General features: G+C 41.7%; 1 long non-coding RNA gene across 4 annotated transcripts in view; it reads left to right on the top strand.

The window, feature by feature from the left end:
- The window catches only part of LOC109280470 (uncharacterized), a 30,741-nt gene extending 17,740 nt beyond the window's left edge, over positions 1 to 13,001 (top strand). For 3 of the 4 annotated variants that reach the window (XR_009460098.1, XR_009460097.1, XR_009460096.1), the window contains one exon: positions 11,533 to 13,001. This is a non-coding gene — a long non-coding RNA (uncharacterized LOC109280470). Of the gene's footprint in view, position 1; positions 5,890 to 11,532 lie in introns of those variants that run through there. The other variant, XR_009460099.1, reaches the window with a different exon arrangement.
- Positions 13,002 to 15,736: the final 2,735 nt, after the last annotated feature.

The following is a 15,736-nucleotide window of genomic DNA, read 5'->3' as shown; positions in this document are numbered from 1 at the left end:
GCCAACTCAAGTCTCTAGAAGTTAAAGGCAGAGTTATTGTTGAACTGCAGAAAGACCTAGATCGTCAACCAAGTGTGATATGCAGGATGGAAATAAAATGTAAGTAGGGGAACTGCCAGTAATGTGTCATGCAGAAGTATTCATAGCTGCATTATTGTACTCAGAGATCTTTAGTATGTAGGAAAACCTTGGGAACTGTCCTAGGAGAAAACAAAGTGGTAAACTTCCAGGTCATTGTCCATTCCATATATGCACCTCCCCAGGAGAGGGTCAGATGTACTTATTCCCCAGAGTTCTTACCTTTCTTTTCTGATCTGCCTGTCATTTACTTACCTATCACACCTTGATGGGATAAACTGACATGACCTCAGCCTCATAGGGCACTGGGGATGCTGAACACTGGGTCTGTGTCTGGCCAGGTTTACCTAAGCCTTGCCCAAGTTTGCTCTACCTGCCCTGGTTAGCCCACTGTTCAGGACCACAAACTTCCATAGCAGCGGGACATGCTTTTGGCTCAGGATTGGCCACCCAGAGTTGGGTCGCCCCTTTATGCCTCTGCCAGCCCTTCTGGGTCCAGCCTACAGTCAATCCCTCATCATCCTCACTTCCATCAGTCAACACCAGCTTCTTGTCCATTGCACTGGATGTGTCCTTCCATCTCTAGTCATTGCTCCTTGCAAGCACTGGGGTTTTGGGGTGCTGCACTTGCCCCGCTTTTTGTGGCTTCTTCTACCCCTTCAGCCACCATCCCATCCACTGGGTTAAGGACCCCCATCCAGGTGTCAACAAGATTACTAACACAAAATTTCCTTACTGCAGGTCAGCCTCATCTCAGGCCATTCTTCCTCTAGTTCAAATGAAAGCACCAAATATCAAATAAGACTTAACACTTCTCTATCTCACTGCAGTGCCTTTACCAGTCTTCCTCATCTGGCCACCACCCAAGACTGCCTGCTGCAGTTCTGTGTCTTTTCCTTTTTCTCTCTCCCTCTTCCAGGAGCCTGCGTACCTGCAGGACTCTGGTGTCTTCTACTCCCTGCTCCTAACTTGGGGCCGGGCTCACATATAGTGAGCGCAGGTCACCTGACTCTGCTTCTTCTGCCTTGGGTTCTCCAGGGCCATCTGGCCCCACACCTGGTGTTCTTCTGTTTCCTGGCCGCCCCACTCACTGGTGTGCTGCAATTAGTGAAGAACAGGTGCACTTGTGCAGAGAGAGGGAGAGGGCTGGAGGGAAAGCGGGTTAGCGAAACCACAAAAGAAGGAAAGAGGGGAGGAGAGCAGGAGAAGAAAGCACCCCAGGCTCTGGAGAGATCAAAGGGCTTCCGCAGACACCCACACCTTCTATTAATGGGAGAGGGGGGCATTACATCATAGCAATAGTATATTTTATAGATGGAAAACTTTGGAAAGCCAAACAATGCAAGAGCCAGAGTACTCCTTAGAGGTAGAGCAGGACTGTTTAACTGGCAGTCTTTAAGCAGTTAACGTGCAGCCCATGGGACCCTGCAACCACTCTTCCACTGCTGTGAAGCAGGGAAGAGCATGGAGGAAGGTCATGTAACATCAGTAGGGGCTACCTAGCCAGATATGACCTGTATAGTATGTGGCCCAAGGGCCGCATGTCAGCATTGGGTGCAGCCCCAAGCTACACTGTAGTTTGACAGCACTGAAGTAGAGGATTTAACAGGGGAACAGCCGGACACAAAGCCAACCCCTGATAGTAAGGAGGAGCAAGAAACTCCTGGGGGCCATCAAAGGCAGCACACCCAGCACAGCCAGCTTAGAAATGTATGACTTAGAAATATGTGAACACTTGAGTAGAATCTGAGAGTCACATTTTTCACAACAATATTTCCTATACATTGTACATGCTTTTCCAAATTTTGTATTGGGTTTTCAGACTGAGCAAAACCACTATAATAAAGGCAACTCAGTTAATATTATTATTTGTTATTTGTATTGTGGCATCAACTAATTACTTGTCTATACCTTGGTAGCCATGAGTCCCAAGTGGCATATTGCCAAACATGCCCTTCCCACCTATCCCACTTGCATACTTCAAACCTGGAAATATAGAGGTGAAGCCATTCAGGTCATTTCCCCAGCAGCTGCTCTCAAATACACAGAAGACTACAGTTTTAAGAGTAGCTGTAGAGAGACAACTCAAAACATTTTTATTGACACATACCTACATTTGCTATGTGTAACTGGGAGCAAGTTGGCAGAGCATTTTTGGGACTGTCTTAACTGGAACTCACTACCTGTAGACAAGCTCTAGGGATCCAAATCACAGTCTAGGACCTCAATGCTTTACAAACACAGAATTAAAAAATAGGTCTTCCCCCTAAGGGTAGCCGAGTTTCTGGTTTCAATCAGGGAGCATGGTTTGGTTTTCAGCCTAAATCTTAAATCAGTTTGATTCACTGAAAACTTTTTAAGACTTGACATTTCATTGCAAACATTCTATATGGTTCACTACATAGTCTTGTTTTCCCATATGATGACTAGTTTCGTTATCTCATGTTAAATATTACAAAACTTATACATGAATACATTTATTTTTGATTATAATTTGATGAGGAAAATGTCAGCAAAATTAAATCAAATCAAAGTGGTGTTCCTCAGGGAAAATAGATATACAGAATATGGTTGTGAATATTATGGTTTTCCAAAGCAGCAGAAAATATCACAAGAAGCTAAGGCTTACCCTTCTGGAAAATCTCACCTATCATGTTTTGTTTGCCCAATGACTTCTCTGTGGCATTTACTGCTATGATATTTATGAATATGCGTTCTTTATTTGAGGTTGGGCTATAGCTAGTCTGGTCAGATATAAATTGCTAGCAGCTTGATATACTATCATATTTGGTTAGCAATGGTATTAGAAAGATAGTAGAATGGAAGAGAGTGCATTAACTCCTATCTCTTTTGCTGATCATTCTGCCATCTTGCTATTCCCCCAGGTGACATTTATAAAAGAAAATGCAGCATTGCTAATGTTTCTGAAAGAGCTTTAACTGTCAGCATATCTGAAGTCAGTTGCTCCATCTGTTCCCCTTAATTCCGTTTGTCTTTTACTTCTTAATGCTTAGATAATTGTTCATGCATTCTATAAAATCTAATAAGTGGAATCATGTGTTACAGGATGGATGTTACATTTTGCATCTTTATTGAGATTCAGAGATAAGAGTTTGGCATCAGTAATAGATTTTTTTTAATGAGAGGGCACTTTCTTCTGTAGCAATGTTTCAAGTGAAAAAACATAGGCTAGATACAAACATTCAAAAATCCCAAAGTGGTATCAATCTAAGTTACGCCGTTGTCTGTAAGTGGCATATTTTAGATTGGTAGCAAACAGAACACACATTTGCCCTTTGGAGTGGTGTATTTTATCTCAGTCCTGTCTGTGATGCCGCACACTGCACATATAGGTGTCCCCTCTGCTGCTACCTTGCAGCAAGAGATCCCAGGGTCAAAAAACCCATGTAAAAAAAACAGGGTGGTGCATATAGCAACACTGTGCGCCACCCAAAACTAGAGCCTGCCCAGCCAGAGCCATGCTTCATCTGCCCCAGGAGGCCCCCAAGACTCCATGTAAGGCTTCTGGGGCCAGCACAGTCACTGGCCCCAGCCTTCCCTACCCCACCCAGGGCACACGTGGCATGGGTCTAGCCATCTTCTCATCTTCAGGAGGACTCTTATAACTATTTCTCCTCATGCACATCAGCATACACTACAGTATTTAGCATATATACAGCCTGGCTAACTCAGTTGGTAGAGCATAAAACTTTTAAACTCAGGGTCATGGGTTTGAGCCCTACGGTGGGTATTGATTTTCATGAGTGACTACATGGTGCTGGGAGCCAGGCTCAGACATATGGGGACACAGTTGGTCTTCTCATCCATCCTCCTGGTCAGCAGTTGTGGACAGCACCACAGCAACTGTATTAGAGGTTAACTTGCAGCTTTAGAGCTGGTGCCATTGTGCAGGGTTTGGATTCCTTGACCACAACCTGTACTTTCAGGATAAGGCTTTGTTTGGATGAGAAAGGATACATCTCTCTTCAAGAGGTAAGAGCCTGTTCTCTTACAAGTTAGCTGATCTCCTATGCAGGGTTTTAGACTAGGTTCATCGGGGGACAGGGATGTTGATGACCAGGTGAGACCAGGAATGATGAACCATGAGCCAGGTGCTGGAACAGTCCAGGTAAGTACCAAGGGCCCTGCTAAGCATCAGAATTAGGAAATAGTGAGGGCACCTATGGGGGGGTGTGTGGATTAGATGTCTCTGCACTAATGCTAGGAGCGTGGGGGAGGAGGAACTTGCACTCCTGCTTGCAAATAAAGAATTTGACCTGGCTAACAGAAAGCCAGTTGGACCCTACCCACAACTAAGCAGTGAGCATTGAGGCCTACAGGCTGTACAGACAGGATAGAGTGGGGAGAAAGGTGCGGGGGGGGGCATTGCTTTCTATGTTAAGGAGCAATATATATCTTCTGTAGCTGAGTTGGGCCTAGAAGAAGGGGAAATGTAGGTACTATGGATCAGATTACAGGGAGGTTGGGGAGAAAGGGACTTGGTAGTGGGGGTCTATTACAGACCCCCACACCAGGGGGATGACTTAGACCAAGAATTCTCAAAACAGCTCTCAGAGGCAGTGCTCTCAAAGGACCTGGTTGTCATGGGGGACCTAAACTTCCCAGACATCTGCTGGGAGGAACAGGCAGCCAGGTCTGCCTGTTCACATAAGTTTCTAACCTGCTTGCAGGGCCTTCACCTATCACATGAGGTAAATGTTCCCACTAGGGGAAATGACTTACTAGACTTGGTGCTGACCACGGGGATGACTTGCTGGGGGATATGAAGGTACAAGGTAACCTAGAGGATAACTAGTAGGTCTGAAGTGCTAGACTGCAGGAAGGCCAACTTCAACAAGCTCAGGAGATTAGTTAGGGAGGGACTAGCAGGCAAAAGCATTGGAGAGATGGGAGTCCAGGAAGGGTGGGCATTTCTCAAGGGACTGATCCTGCAGGCGCAGAAAGGGACCATCCCAGTACACATGGGGGGGGGGGGAGAGAGAGAGAGAGAAAGCAAAGTGGAAATGGAGCTTAGGCTGGCAGCAAAGTTAAGGATAACAAAAAATCATTCTTTAAATATATAGGAAGCAAAAAGAAAGTGCAGAGTAACATAGGGTCCCGTTGAGATGGACTAGGGCAACTGGAAATAGATATGATGGCATGCATAGATATTTATTTGCATGCATTTCTGTTCCTGGACATAAATACAAGCATGCATTCCAATGGGACTTTAGGTAAGCATGAGATACATACCAACCCACCAACTGTTAGTGCTGACCCAAAGGGGTACCTACAGGGGTTGGATGTATTTAAGTCAATAGGCCCTGATGATCTTCATCCTAGGGTACTTAGGGAATTACCTGGAGTCATAGTGGAATATCTAGCACAACTGTTTGGGCACTCCACAAGGGCCCTGGGAACAGAGAGGTTCCAGAGTGCAGGGAGCAACATTCAGACTGCATGAGGCGGCCCAGACCCGCAACTCCCCCTGAGAAGTATTGAGCTCTTGAGAAGGATTGAGCTACTGGGAGCTTATGAACACTGCCCTACCCGGCTCCTTAGGACACATGAGTCAGTGGGAAACTGGTCTCCTACCAGGGAGTGACATTCAGGGAAAGGTAAGCTCAATAAAGAGGCGGGAGGAAGAGGCCCTAGAGGAGGGGAACCACTAGAGAACTCTTGTGTCTCATATTTTGGAATGTTTATTGATTGTTTGATATCCACTGTACATTTTGGACTGTTTATTAACTGTTAACTGTACACCTTATATTTTAGAGTGTAATTTATTATTAAACTTTACTTTATATTAAATTTGTACCTGGTTAAGACATCCCTTTCTATTCTTCCTCTATTGAGACATGATAGGTGGCAGGGAACTGCAAGCAGACTGCAGTTTCCACCCCCAGCACATGTGCCCTGATGGCTTTCCCCTTTCATTGGTGAGGGGGGACACTCACATTGGGGACATCCAGGTTACATAAAGTATCAGATTATCCCAGGTATTCTCAGTATATTTATGTTGATAATGTTGTACTGCCCTGATCCCATTCATAATCAGGATCTATAGTGCTAGCTATGTGTTAGAATTAACCATAATCCTTGTCCCAAGAAGCTTTTGATCTAATAGCTCTTCTATTGTTGGATTACAATACTGGAGAAAGCACATACAACACGAGTTGAGCCATTGGAGGACAAGCACTTTTTAGCTAAGAGGGGCATTATGATTAAAGTCATGCAGCAGCTTCTCAAAGTCCCTTAAGGGAGAAGAGGGCACCTAGACCAAGATCTGATGTCATGCCACAGAGATCCAAATGGAAAATAGGAGAAACAGAAAAAAAAAAACGAAAAACCAAACCCTCTTAGAACCACCTGAGCACATTTGAAACATGAGGACAGGAGGTCCCAGAACTTAATAAGTAGAATGAGAATTTGAAGATTATAAAAAAGGCTGGTATGAGAGATGAAATATGGTAGAGAGTTGGGGTTTGGGTTTATCAGTCTTAATGCTCCACATGAACCTTTTTCATTCATTTTTGGTTTTTTTTTTAACCTAATTGCAGGATTGATTTTTTAAAAACCCCTGCATGAACTTAAACCTATAGATGTAGCATAGGCTTAGTTTAAAAAAATATTATTAACCTTATTTCTTGAACTGATTCCTTAGTGGAGGAAAGCAGTACAGGAACAAATGAAATCCATATATATATATATATATATATATATATATATATATATAAAGAAAAAAAATCTCATTGAGTCATTATGTATAAGGTAGTAGAATTATTTTAATCAAAGAGGATATATATATATTACCATTTATTCTAATTCCTTCTATGTAACGACTCAATGATGGGATTTTTTTTTCTTTCTCAGATGGGTGATTTGATGCTCCTCCATACAAATAAAAAAAAATAAAACAAAACCTTAACATGGTAATGTGTCTAATTATATTTGAAATACGTCAGATAATCATGCAATTTTTCAATAATGGATTAATTAGTATAGTAATATTTTGCATGTGCATATAGTAACTGCTTTCATCTGCGGATCTCAGAATGTTTTACAAATAGTAATTAATTAGACCTCCAAACATCTAGTTGGGATGATTATTGTCATTCTTTTACACATGGCTAAACTGAGGTAAAATAGGTAAAGTGATGGCAGAGTGAAGAATGGAAGCTGTTATGATTTTGTTTTTATCCATCCTCATCCCCATTCTGAAGAACAAATAGCCAAACTGGAATGTCTGTTTAAAATTAGGATAACACAATTCAGCAGAAGTCATGCCTCTGCTAGGGAGCACACCATGTTTCTTCTGTGATATTCTGCAGTATACTGAACACAAAATGGCTGATTTTCAGGTTGACAGGATCCTTGGAGGTTTAAATTGTAGTATGCAGAAGACAAAGTACTTAAATAACCACAAAACTTAAAATCCCATATTAGTCCCTTGTACCAAATGCTAGATAATAGTCCTTGCCTCTGGAAATAATTATTGTAGTAATGCCTTAGGAACATTTCATTTTTATATTAATCCACATAAAAAATTGTCATTTTTAAATAAGTACAAAGAGCTGCTATGTTTATGCTTTATTTTTTCCTTTTTTTCCACAGCATGTATCTGTATACTGATGACCTTGGAAATGTCACTTAGTGGGTTTATTAATAAAAGAAACAAAATCAAAATTCAGAAGTCTCTATTATAGGACCAAAGATCAAGCATGCAAAAGGGGAAAAGAACAAAAAACAAAATCCCTTTAATCATAAAATGGGACTATTCTATACCAGTTAGTCACAGTATATTTTACTTGCTTAGTATTCTTAATAAAATGCAATCAATCAACTTTCAATTATAGCTGAACACATGCTGAGCTATATTACCCACCTCTGCACTAATGAGGCACTTGTCCAATACTGAATAAAAGCTCGAAAGCTGGGTCCCCATATCACTATATTTTAGTATTACTAATTAAGACAGCTTATTTCCTAGTTAGAAAGAAAAGGCAGAGGTCTTCATCTGGCACTTATTGAAGTTTGATTTTTGTAAGTTCCTCACTCAGATCAGCTCTCAACTATAGACATTCTTTCTGCTGCTGAAGACCCCTATTTTGTTATTCTTTGAATTATCTCTTTCATGAATATTACATCTGTGAGCTCTGTGATTTTCTAAATATAGTGGTCAGACTTGATGGGGTAACCTCTATTTAAAGAGAAATATGTTTTAATTAATATGAATTAATTAGTTCCTTGCTTTAGAATATTATTTGATTTATATCTTGAAAATAAGAGCTATTTGGATCTTTATCACACTATTTCCTGCATATCTGAAAGAAATAGCAAAGATATCTCTTTCAAATCTTTGATCCAAGCAAATAATAGAAACATGATGCAAAGAGAGCAAAAAGAACATTTTGTAATATAGACCCAGTTCAGCAAAGTGCTTAACCACCTTCTGAACTTTACATATGCCTAAGAGCTATGCTGGATCAGAAATGGCATTCATTTCTTCTTTAAGAGGTGTTCAGGTCTGCAGTCAAATAGAGTAGTGTACTCTGATATTTGAATCTTCTTAAATATTCCAGTTCAGCCTTAGAAACCCATAAATATTAGGAAAACAAGTCTTCTGATGGTATTTTCAGTGCTCAAGAGCTGAAATTTTAGCAGAAGAAAAAAGTCATGATTTTTGGTCCTGAGATTGCCTACCCAATGCATTTAAAATGCCACAGTATTATAAGTGCTGCTCAGCCCTTTTAAGCACATGTGCACCCTTCAGCTGTAGGCATGCCTTGACAACAGCCTCAGTCTGCTCCAGCAAGCCTAACATTCACTGATCTCCCTGGTCCTCCTGGCTCCTGACCTAGGTTTGGTTTTCCTGACCCTGATACTGGATCTTCCCTGGAACTCAGTACTGGTTCTCCAATCTTCCTGGCTCCTGACTGTGCTTCAGCTTTCCCTGATCATGCTTTTAGATCTTTCTTGGAACTCAGGACTCAGCTCTCTGGTTCTCCTGGCTTCTGACCTTGACGTGCATCCTGAACTATGTCTCTCAGATCTCTCTCTTGGATCTCCTGGAACCTGGTCCTCTGTTCCCCATTCTGCTGATCCAGACCCTGACCTGACAGCCTGGTAATCTGTACTCTCACCTAAATGACCTCCTGGTTGCCTTTCAAGGTCTACCTGCAGGCCCAGCCACCTACATCCCAGCCAGACCCTCCCAGCAAGGTATGCCTTACAGACCTACAGGGGCATGGATCTACCACTGAGGCAGATCTCTAGGGGCAAGTTGCTGGCTGGTTCACAAGGGTTAAAAGCTTCCAGAGGTTCATCAACTAGTGTCACTTCTTGTTTTGCCTCTGTCCTGAAACTCATCTTTCTGATACAGCCAAGGTGGAACTGATCCTCCGTCTCTTGATTGGTGATGCCCTGGCCTGGGCTTCCCCATTGCTGGAATCAGCAGGTCCCCTCCTGAATAATCATCTGCCTGTATTGTGGGGAGTCTGGGCATTTTTTCCAGACCCAGCCAAGGAAGCAGATACCTGTTTCCTCCTCAGCAGGACTCCATGGCCTCATTGTAGAGGCATAGCCTCGGCCTGCTGCTAATTGCACAGCCAGCCCTTGCAACCTGTATTAGGCTCTCAAGTGCTAGCAAGTCTCAAGACTCACCCTTGCTAGTCACCCTTAGCCTACAGCACCACTCTAGAGTGAACATTTTTGTGTCAGCCCTCTTAGACACCAGGGACTCCAGTAACTTCATGGACCTGACCTTTGCAGAGTAACATCAGATACTGGTCAGGCCAAAAATAACTCAGAAGTAGTGGATACCATGGGTGGATCCCCTATCTCTTCAGGTCCTGTTACCAGCTAGATGGCTTTATTAGGGGTAAGGATAGGCGAACCACTGGAGCTGTCTTTGTTTTGACCTTATCTATTCCTCTTGTTTTTCAATTATCCTAGGAATTCCTTTATCATCCCTCCATAATCCAAACATCATATGAGGCCTAAGTAAGTTCCACTTTAGCTTTCCCTATTGCTTGATCTCTTGTCTGGTAAAAGCTCCTCAAATTAAGACCTAGGGAAGATGCAAATCTAACAAGACCAGGACCCTCCCACTGACCCATAGATGACTTCCAACTGGAATCAGTAAAGAAGTACCTGTCCAACAGATCCTGACCCATTACTCTCTGCCAAGTATTGTGACTTGGCAAATTTATTTGATAAGAAAGGATCAGCTTCCCCTGCATTGCCCTTATTATGATTGCCCCATTAATCTTGTGCCAGGGGCATAGATTCCCTTTGGGCACATTTTTTCTCTTTCTGAACCAGAGCTCAGGGCTCTCAAAGAGTACATCATCAGACCTTCCACATCCCCAGCTGGGGCCCCGATATTCTTTGTGCCTAAAAAGACTACTCTCTCCACTCCTGTGTTGACTATAGGGCTTTAAACAAGGTAACTGTCCATGATCATTACCTGCTGATCTTAATGCATGAATTATTTGAAATGTTTCATCAGGGCAAGATCATCTCAAAATTAGATTTGCAAGGGGGCTACAACTTCAGTCCCACTATGGACACTTTGACTACTTGGTCATGCCCTTTGGGCTCTGCAATACTCCTACCTTCCAACACCGTGTGAATGATGTTCTTAGAGACAAGCTGGACCAAATTGTTATAAATCCCCTCAATGACATCTTGATATTTTCCAATGATCAAACCCAGCCCTCAGAACATGTGCACCAGGTCCTGCTAAGGTTCTGGGAGAACCATTTATATGTTAAATTAGGAAAATGTAAATTGATAAAATGTTGATTGAATTTTTAGGTTGCATAATTTTCCTCTAAGGCCTGACCATGGACCCATGTAAGGTAAATGCCATCACTGAATGGCAAGGTTCTTTGGGTAAATTCGAAATTGACATTTATTAGACCAACTAAAATAGATGGAAAAATTCTTCTTTGCATCCTCAGCCTGATGAAGGGTGTTTGTACCCGAAAGCTTGCAAAGAAGAATTTTTCCAACTATTTTAGTTGGTGTAATAAAAAATATTAGATTTACCTGAAGAACCATGTCTGCCTATGTCCTTAGACCAACATGGCTACAACCTATACCCCATGATCACTGAATCGGCTACTTCAAAGGATATAAAGGGGGTTCAACAGTTCCTGGGCTTTGAAATTTTTTACAGACATTTTATCCAAGGATTCTCACACATGGTTGCCCCCCTGACTATCCTTCACAAGAAAGGAGCACCATTTAAAGGATCCCAAGAGGCCCAAATTGCCTTTGAAACCCTAAAAAGGGCTTTTACCTTTGCACCTATTTTGGTGCACCCTGCCACCATGATGGAGGGATCATTTTATGGTGGAGGCTGACTACTCAAGAAGTGTTTTAGGGACATTTCTATTCCAGGATTCAGATATATCAACAAAGTTTCATCCTTGTGCCTTGTACTTCCAGGTCCTGATTCCCTCCAACATGACACTGGAGACCACCTCACAATCAAAGTGGCTTTCAAGGAGTGGTGACACTTTCTAGAAGGGGCTTGCCACCCTGTCTGGGTAATCACAGACCGTAAGAACTTGGAATTACCTCCAGACAAGCTGGAAACTAAACCCATGGCAAGTCTGTGGGTGGCTCTTCTTTTCCCATTTTAATTTCATAATCACATCCTGACCAGGAACCAAGAATCAGAAGGCATATGCCATGTCACGTAAGGATAAATCCTCTACTCTAGACCCAACCTAAGAACTTAATTTGGGGAATGAATCTGCAGAGTTTCCTCTCAGCTATCCAAAGAACCTGCATAGATGACCCTCTCATCAGCAGACCCATCCTAACCCAATTTCTGGTGGCTCAGGGGGTTTCTGATCTTCCGACAGTACCTCTATATCCCAGAGGGTCTGGTGCGATCAGTAATATTAAAGCTATGTCACAACTTGCTTCCTGTAGGTAACTTTGGTTGTACTAAGACCCAGCTCCTAGTATCTAGACAATTCTGGTGGCCCTAGATGGGACTTGGCATTAAACAGTACGTCTACTCAAGTTCAACATCTGCCCAAACCTAGCAACTCTGAACTCAGCCAGATGGGCTCCTCCAGCTGTTACCCATATCTGTATTACCATGGTCAATGATTTTGGTAGACTTCACTGTAGAGCTCCTTCACTTTGACAACTATTTTATATTTTATTTTATATTTTATTTCATGGCTGTAGTGGATGTATTAACCAAGATAGACTATTTTATCCTTGTTGGTTCTGTCCCCACTGCTAGTGAAATTGCTGACCTATTCCTGAAATATTATTCTGCCTTCATGGTTGCCTATCTCAGGTGTTCTCTGATCATGGACCCCAGTTTGTTTCTCATTTCTGGCATGAGTTCTGTAAGGCCCTGGCTATGGAACCTCTTTGTTCATCTGTGTACCATCCTTAAACTAATGAACAAATGGAGTGTGTAAGTCAGACATTTGAACAATACCACAGGTGTTTTTTAAACTTCCAACAGGATAATTGGGTATCCCTGCTCCCCTAGTGGAGTTCTTATATAATGACTCTATCCATACATCCATAGGTCAAACTCCTTTTTGTTCCAACTATACCCAGTTCTAGCCAGTACCCCTACCTTACCATGGGTTCCCGTAGTGAATGACCTCATATCACACCTCCAACAAGTTCAGGAGGAATTAAAATCTCCCTCACCAATTACATGGCCCCACCATTTTGGGTGCCAACAAAGTCTGGCTCTAGTCAAAGTATATTAAGATCCCAAGACCACTATCCAAATGGACCACCAATACCTGGGACCATTTAAGGTAGTAAAACAAATAAAATCTATGGCCTTCAATCTTCAGCCACCAGAGGTATTGAAGATACATCATGATTTTCATGTATTCTTACTCAAACCTTTAATCAAAAATCCTTTTCCTGAATGTCTGAACCACGCCCCCACCCACCCACCCACCCATGATAGTGGGAGGTCAGAAAGAGTAAATTGTTTAACAGATTTTAGATTCCAAATGTGTCTGAGGCAAGCTCCATTATCTGATCAACAGGGAGGGCTATGGTCCAGAAGAACAATCCTGGCAACCAGCCGATCATGTCCATGTCCCCAAATTAATACAAGCCTTCCATCAGAGGTACCCTGAAAAAGCCTGGTCCCAGGTTACCTGGAAGATGGCCCCATAGGGCTCGGGAGTTACTGCCAGGACTTCTGGCCAGTCAGACCTAGCTGCTCTTGAGCTTCTATACCTGACCTTGATCCTCAGCTAATACTACTGCCCCAGTGTTCTGTAACTGGATAGGTTACTGAGTGTGCTGTTCAGCCCTTTTAAACACATCTGCAGCCAAGGGACACCTTGACAATAGCCTCAATCTTCTCCAGCAATCCTTGCATTCACTGATCTCCCTCTCTTGGCTCCTAATTCATCTTTGGCTTTTCCTGACCCTGACCTTGGATCTTTAGCTTTTCCTGACCATGACCTTGGATCTTTCCTGGAACTTGATACCAGGTCTCCAATTTTTTTGGCTTCTGACATCAGCCTGCACCTGGACTACATCTCTTGGATCTTCCTCTTGCCTTTTCTGGAATCTGGTCTTGCATTCCCAAATCCACTGATCCAGGCCTTGACCTGACACCCCAGTAACCTATACCCACACCTAGCTGACATCCTGGTCCCACAGGCCTGGCTGCTTGTATCCCAGCCAAACCCTCACAAACACTGTCTTCCAATTTTTTGATTAATAAACTAGGTTATGAAAGAGAGAATACACATAGAAAATTTGAAGAGGATGAAAGCACTTGGCAGGACAGCATCAGCATTCAAAATGATCTTGAAAACCTAGAGTGGTGGTCCAAAATTAGCAAAATGAAATTCAATAAAGTCAAGTGCAAAGTACACCATTTCAGAAGGGGAAATCCAATAAGCAAATACAAATCTGGAAATAATTGGATAAGCAAAAAGATGACAAAAGAGGATCTGAATGTTATAACACACAGCTGTCCAAGTGAAGGCTCATGAGCCGCAAGTCTGCAAAGAGCGAGGATGTAGCTGATAGACCACATGCAGACAGGAAACCTTTAACATCTGTCCCATGTATCTATATGTCCACCCTTCCCACTGCTGCTTGGTGGGGTGGAGGCCTGACAGACGATGTGCTGCCAGCACTGCAATCATGCGACCCACTTGATGTATAGCGTAGGGGCCACATGCTGGGCTGGATGTAAACCCTGGCTACTTCAAAGTTGAGCAGCCCTGTTACAATGGTCACACACTGAATACAGTTAAATCTGATTAATTAGTCACTATGATAACTCATCCAGCAGTGAACTTAATCCCGGTCAGAATCCTATTAATTTATATGCAAAATACTTTGGCTAAATTGTCATCAATTAAAGTGTGATTAGTCATTTTGAAATGTACATGCATACTAAATTCCAATAGAATTGCTCCTGATAATCAGCCAGCTTAAAAAAATATGTTTAATAGGGGAGGATTAAAAACCTATGCCCTTCATGGCTAGTTGATACTCACAAGGCACTACATATGCTTCTGCATTTCTTGGTTCAGTAAGATATAGACAATCAACTATTCCATTTTTCAGAATTATTTTCTATTTGGTGAAGAGAGCAAAGTAATAACTTTTGACTATTTTAATCCATCATAATCATGTAATTATTATGTAGTGAGCATTCTGAATTTTTATAATGAAAAACTGCACATAAAACATGCATACAATTCTTACATGTTGAGCCCAAGTGCATGGAATTTGCACTCAAAATTTCCATAACATATTTTTCTCTTCATTTAAATGTCAAAACTCATTATTATTGTGTCTCAATATAGAATGCAAAATAAATCTCATGAAAACTGAAAATAGATAACTACTGATAATTAGTCACCCTCTGATAATTACTTATCGTCACCAGTCCCTTTGGACTGGCATACAGATTTTACTGCATAAGCCAGTGCTGTGATGTTGTTATAAGACAGACAAGTCTGATATCATAGGATATATATATAGATAGGAGATATATATATATATATATAGATAGGAGATATATATATATATATATACTATATATAGAGAGGATATATATTCAATATCAGACTTGCCTGTCTTGTAACAACATCACAAGACAGGCAAGTCTGATATCATAGGATATATATATATATATATATATATATATATATATATATATATATCCTATGATATCAGACTTGCCTGTCTTGTAACAATGTCTGTAATTATCTGAGGGTGACTAATTATACACACACACACACACACACACACACATATATAGATATACATATACACATATGTGTGTGTCTGTATGTAATATATATATATATATATATGAGTATCCCATCAGTTCTGGCACTTGCTACTGGTGAGGTTGAAGCACTGGGTCTAGCTTTGGGCAATACACTTTAAGTTTTGTGCTTTACCACAGGGTACAGAATGTGAGTTTCATTTCTTTTTGTGCACTATCTAGTTAGCCACCTGCAGTACACTAACTGGGATAAAGATCTAAAAAAATTTGAAATGAGGAAAATGAAAAGCATTACCAAAAAGAAAAATTAGGCAATGACTGCAGTTTTAATGGGACAAGGGATCTGCAACAAAAAGTGTGTGCTAAAGAAGATGAGTTCTAAAGAACATAACT

This window comes from Alligator mississippiensis, chromosome 2 (assembly GCF_030867095.1).
Source record: "Alligator mississippiensis isolate rAllMis1 chromosome 2, rAllMis1, whole genome shotgun sequence".
NCBI classification, from domain to species: Eukaryota; Metazoa; Chordata; order Crocodylia; family Alligatoridae; genus Alligator; species Alligator mississippiensis.
Note: the sequence above shows the minus strand (reverse complement) of the source record. Positions and strands in the feature narration are given on the sequence as shown.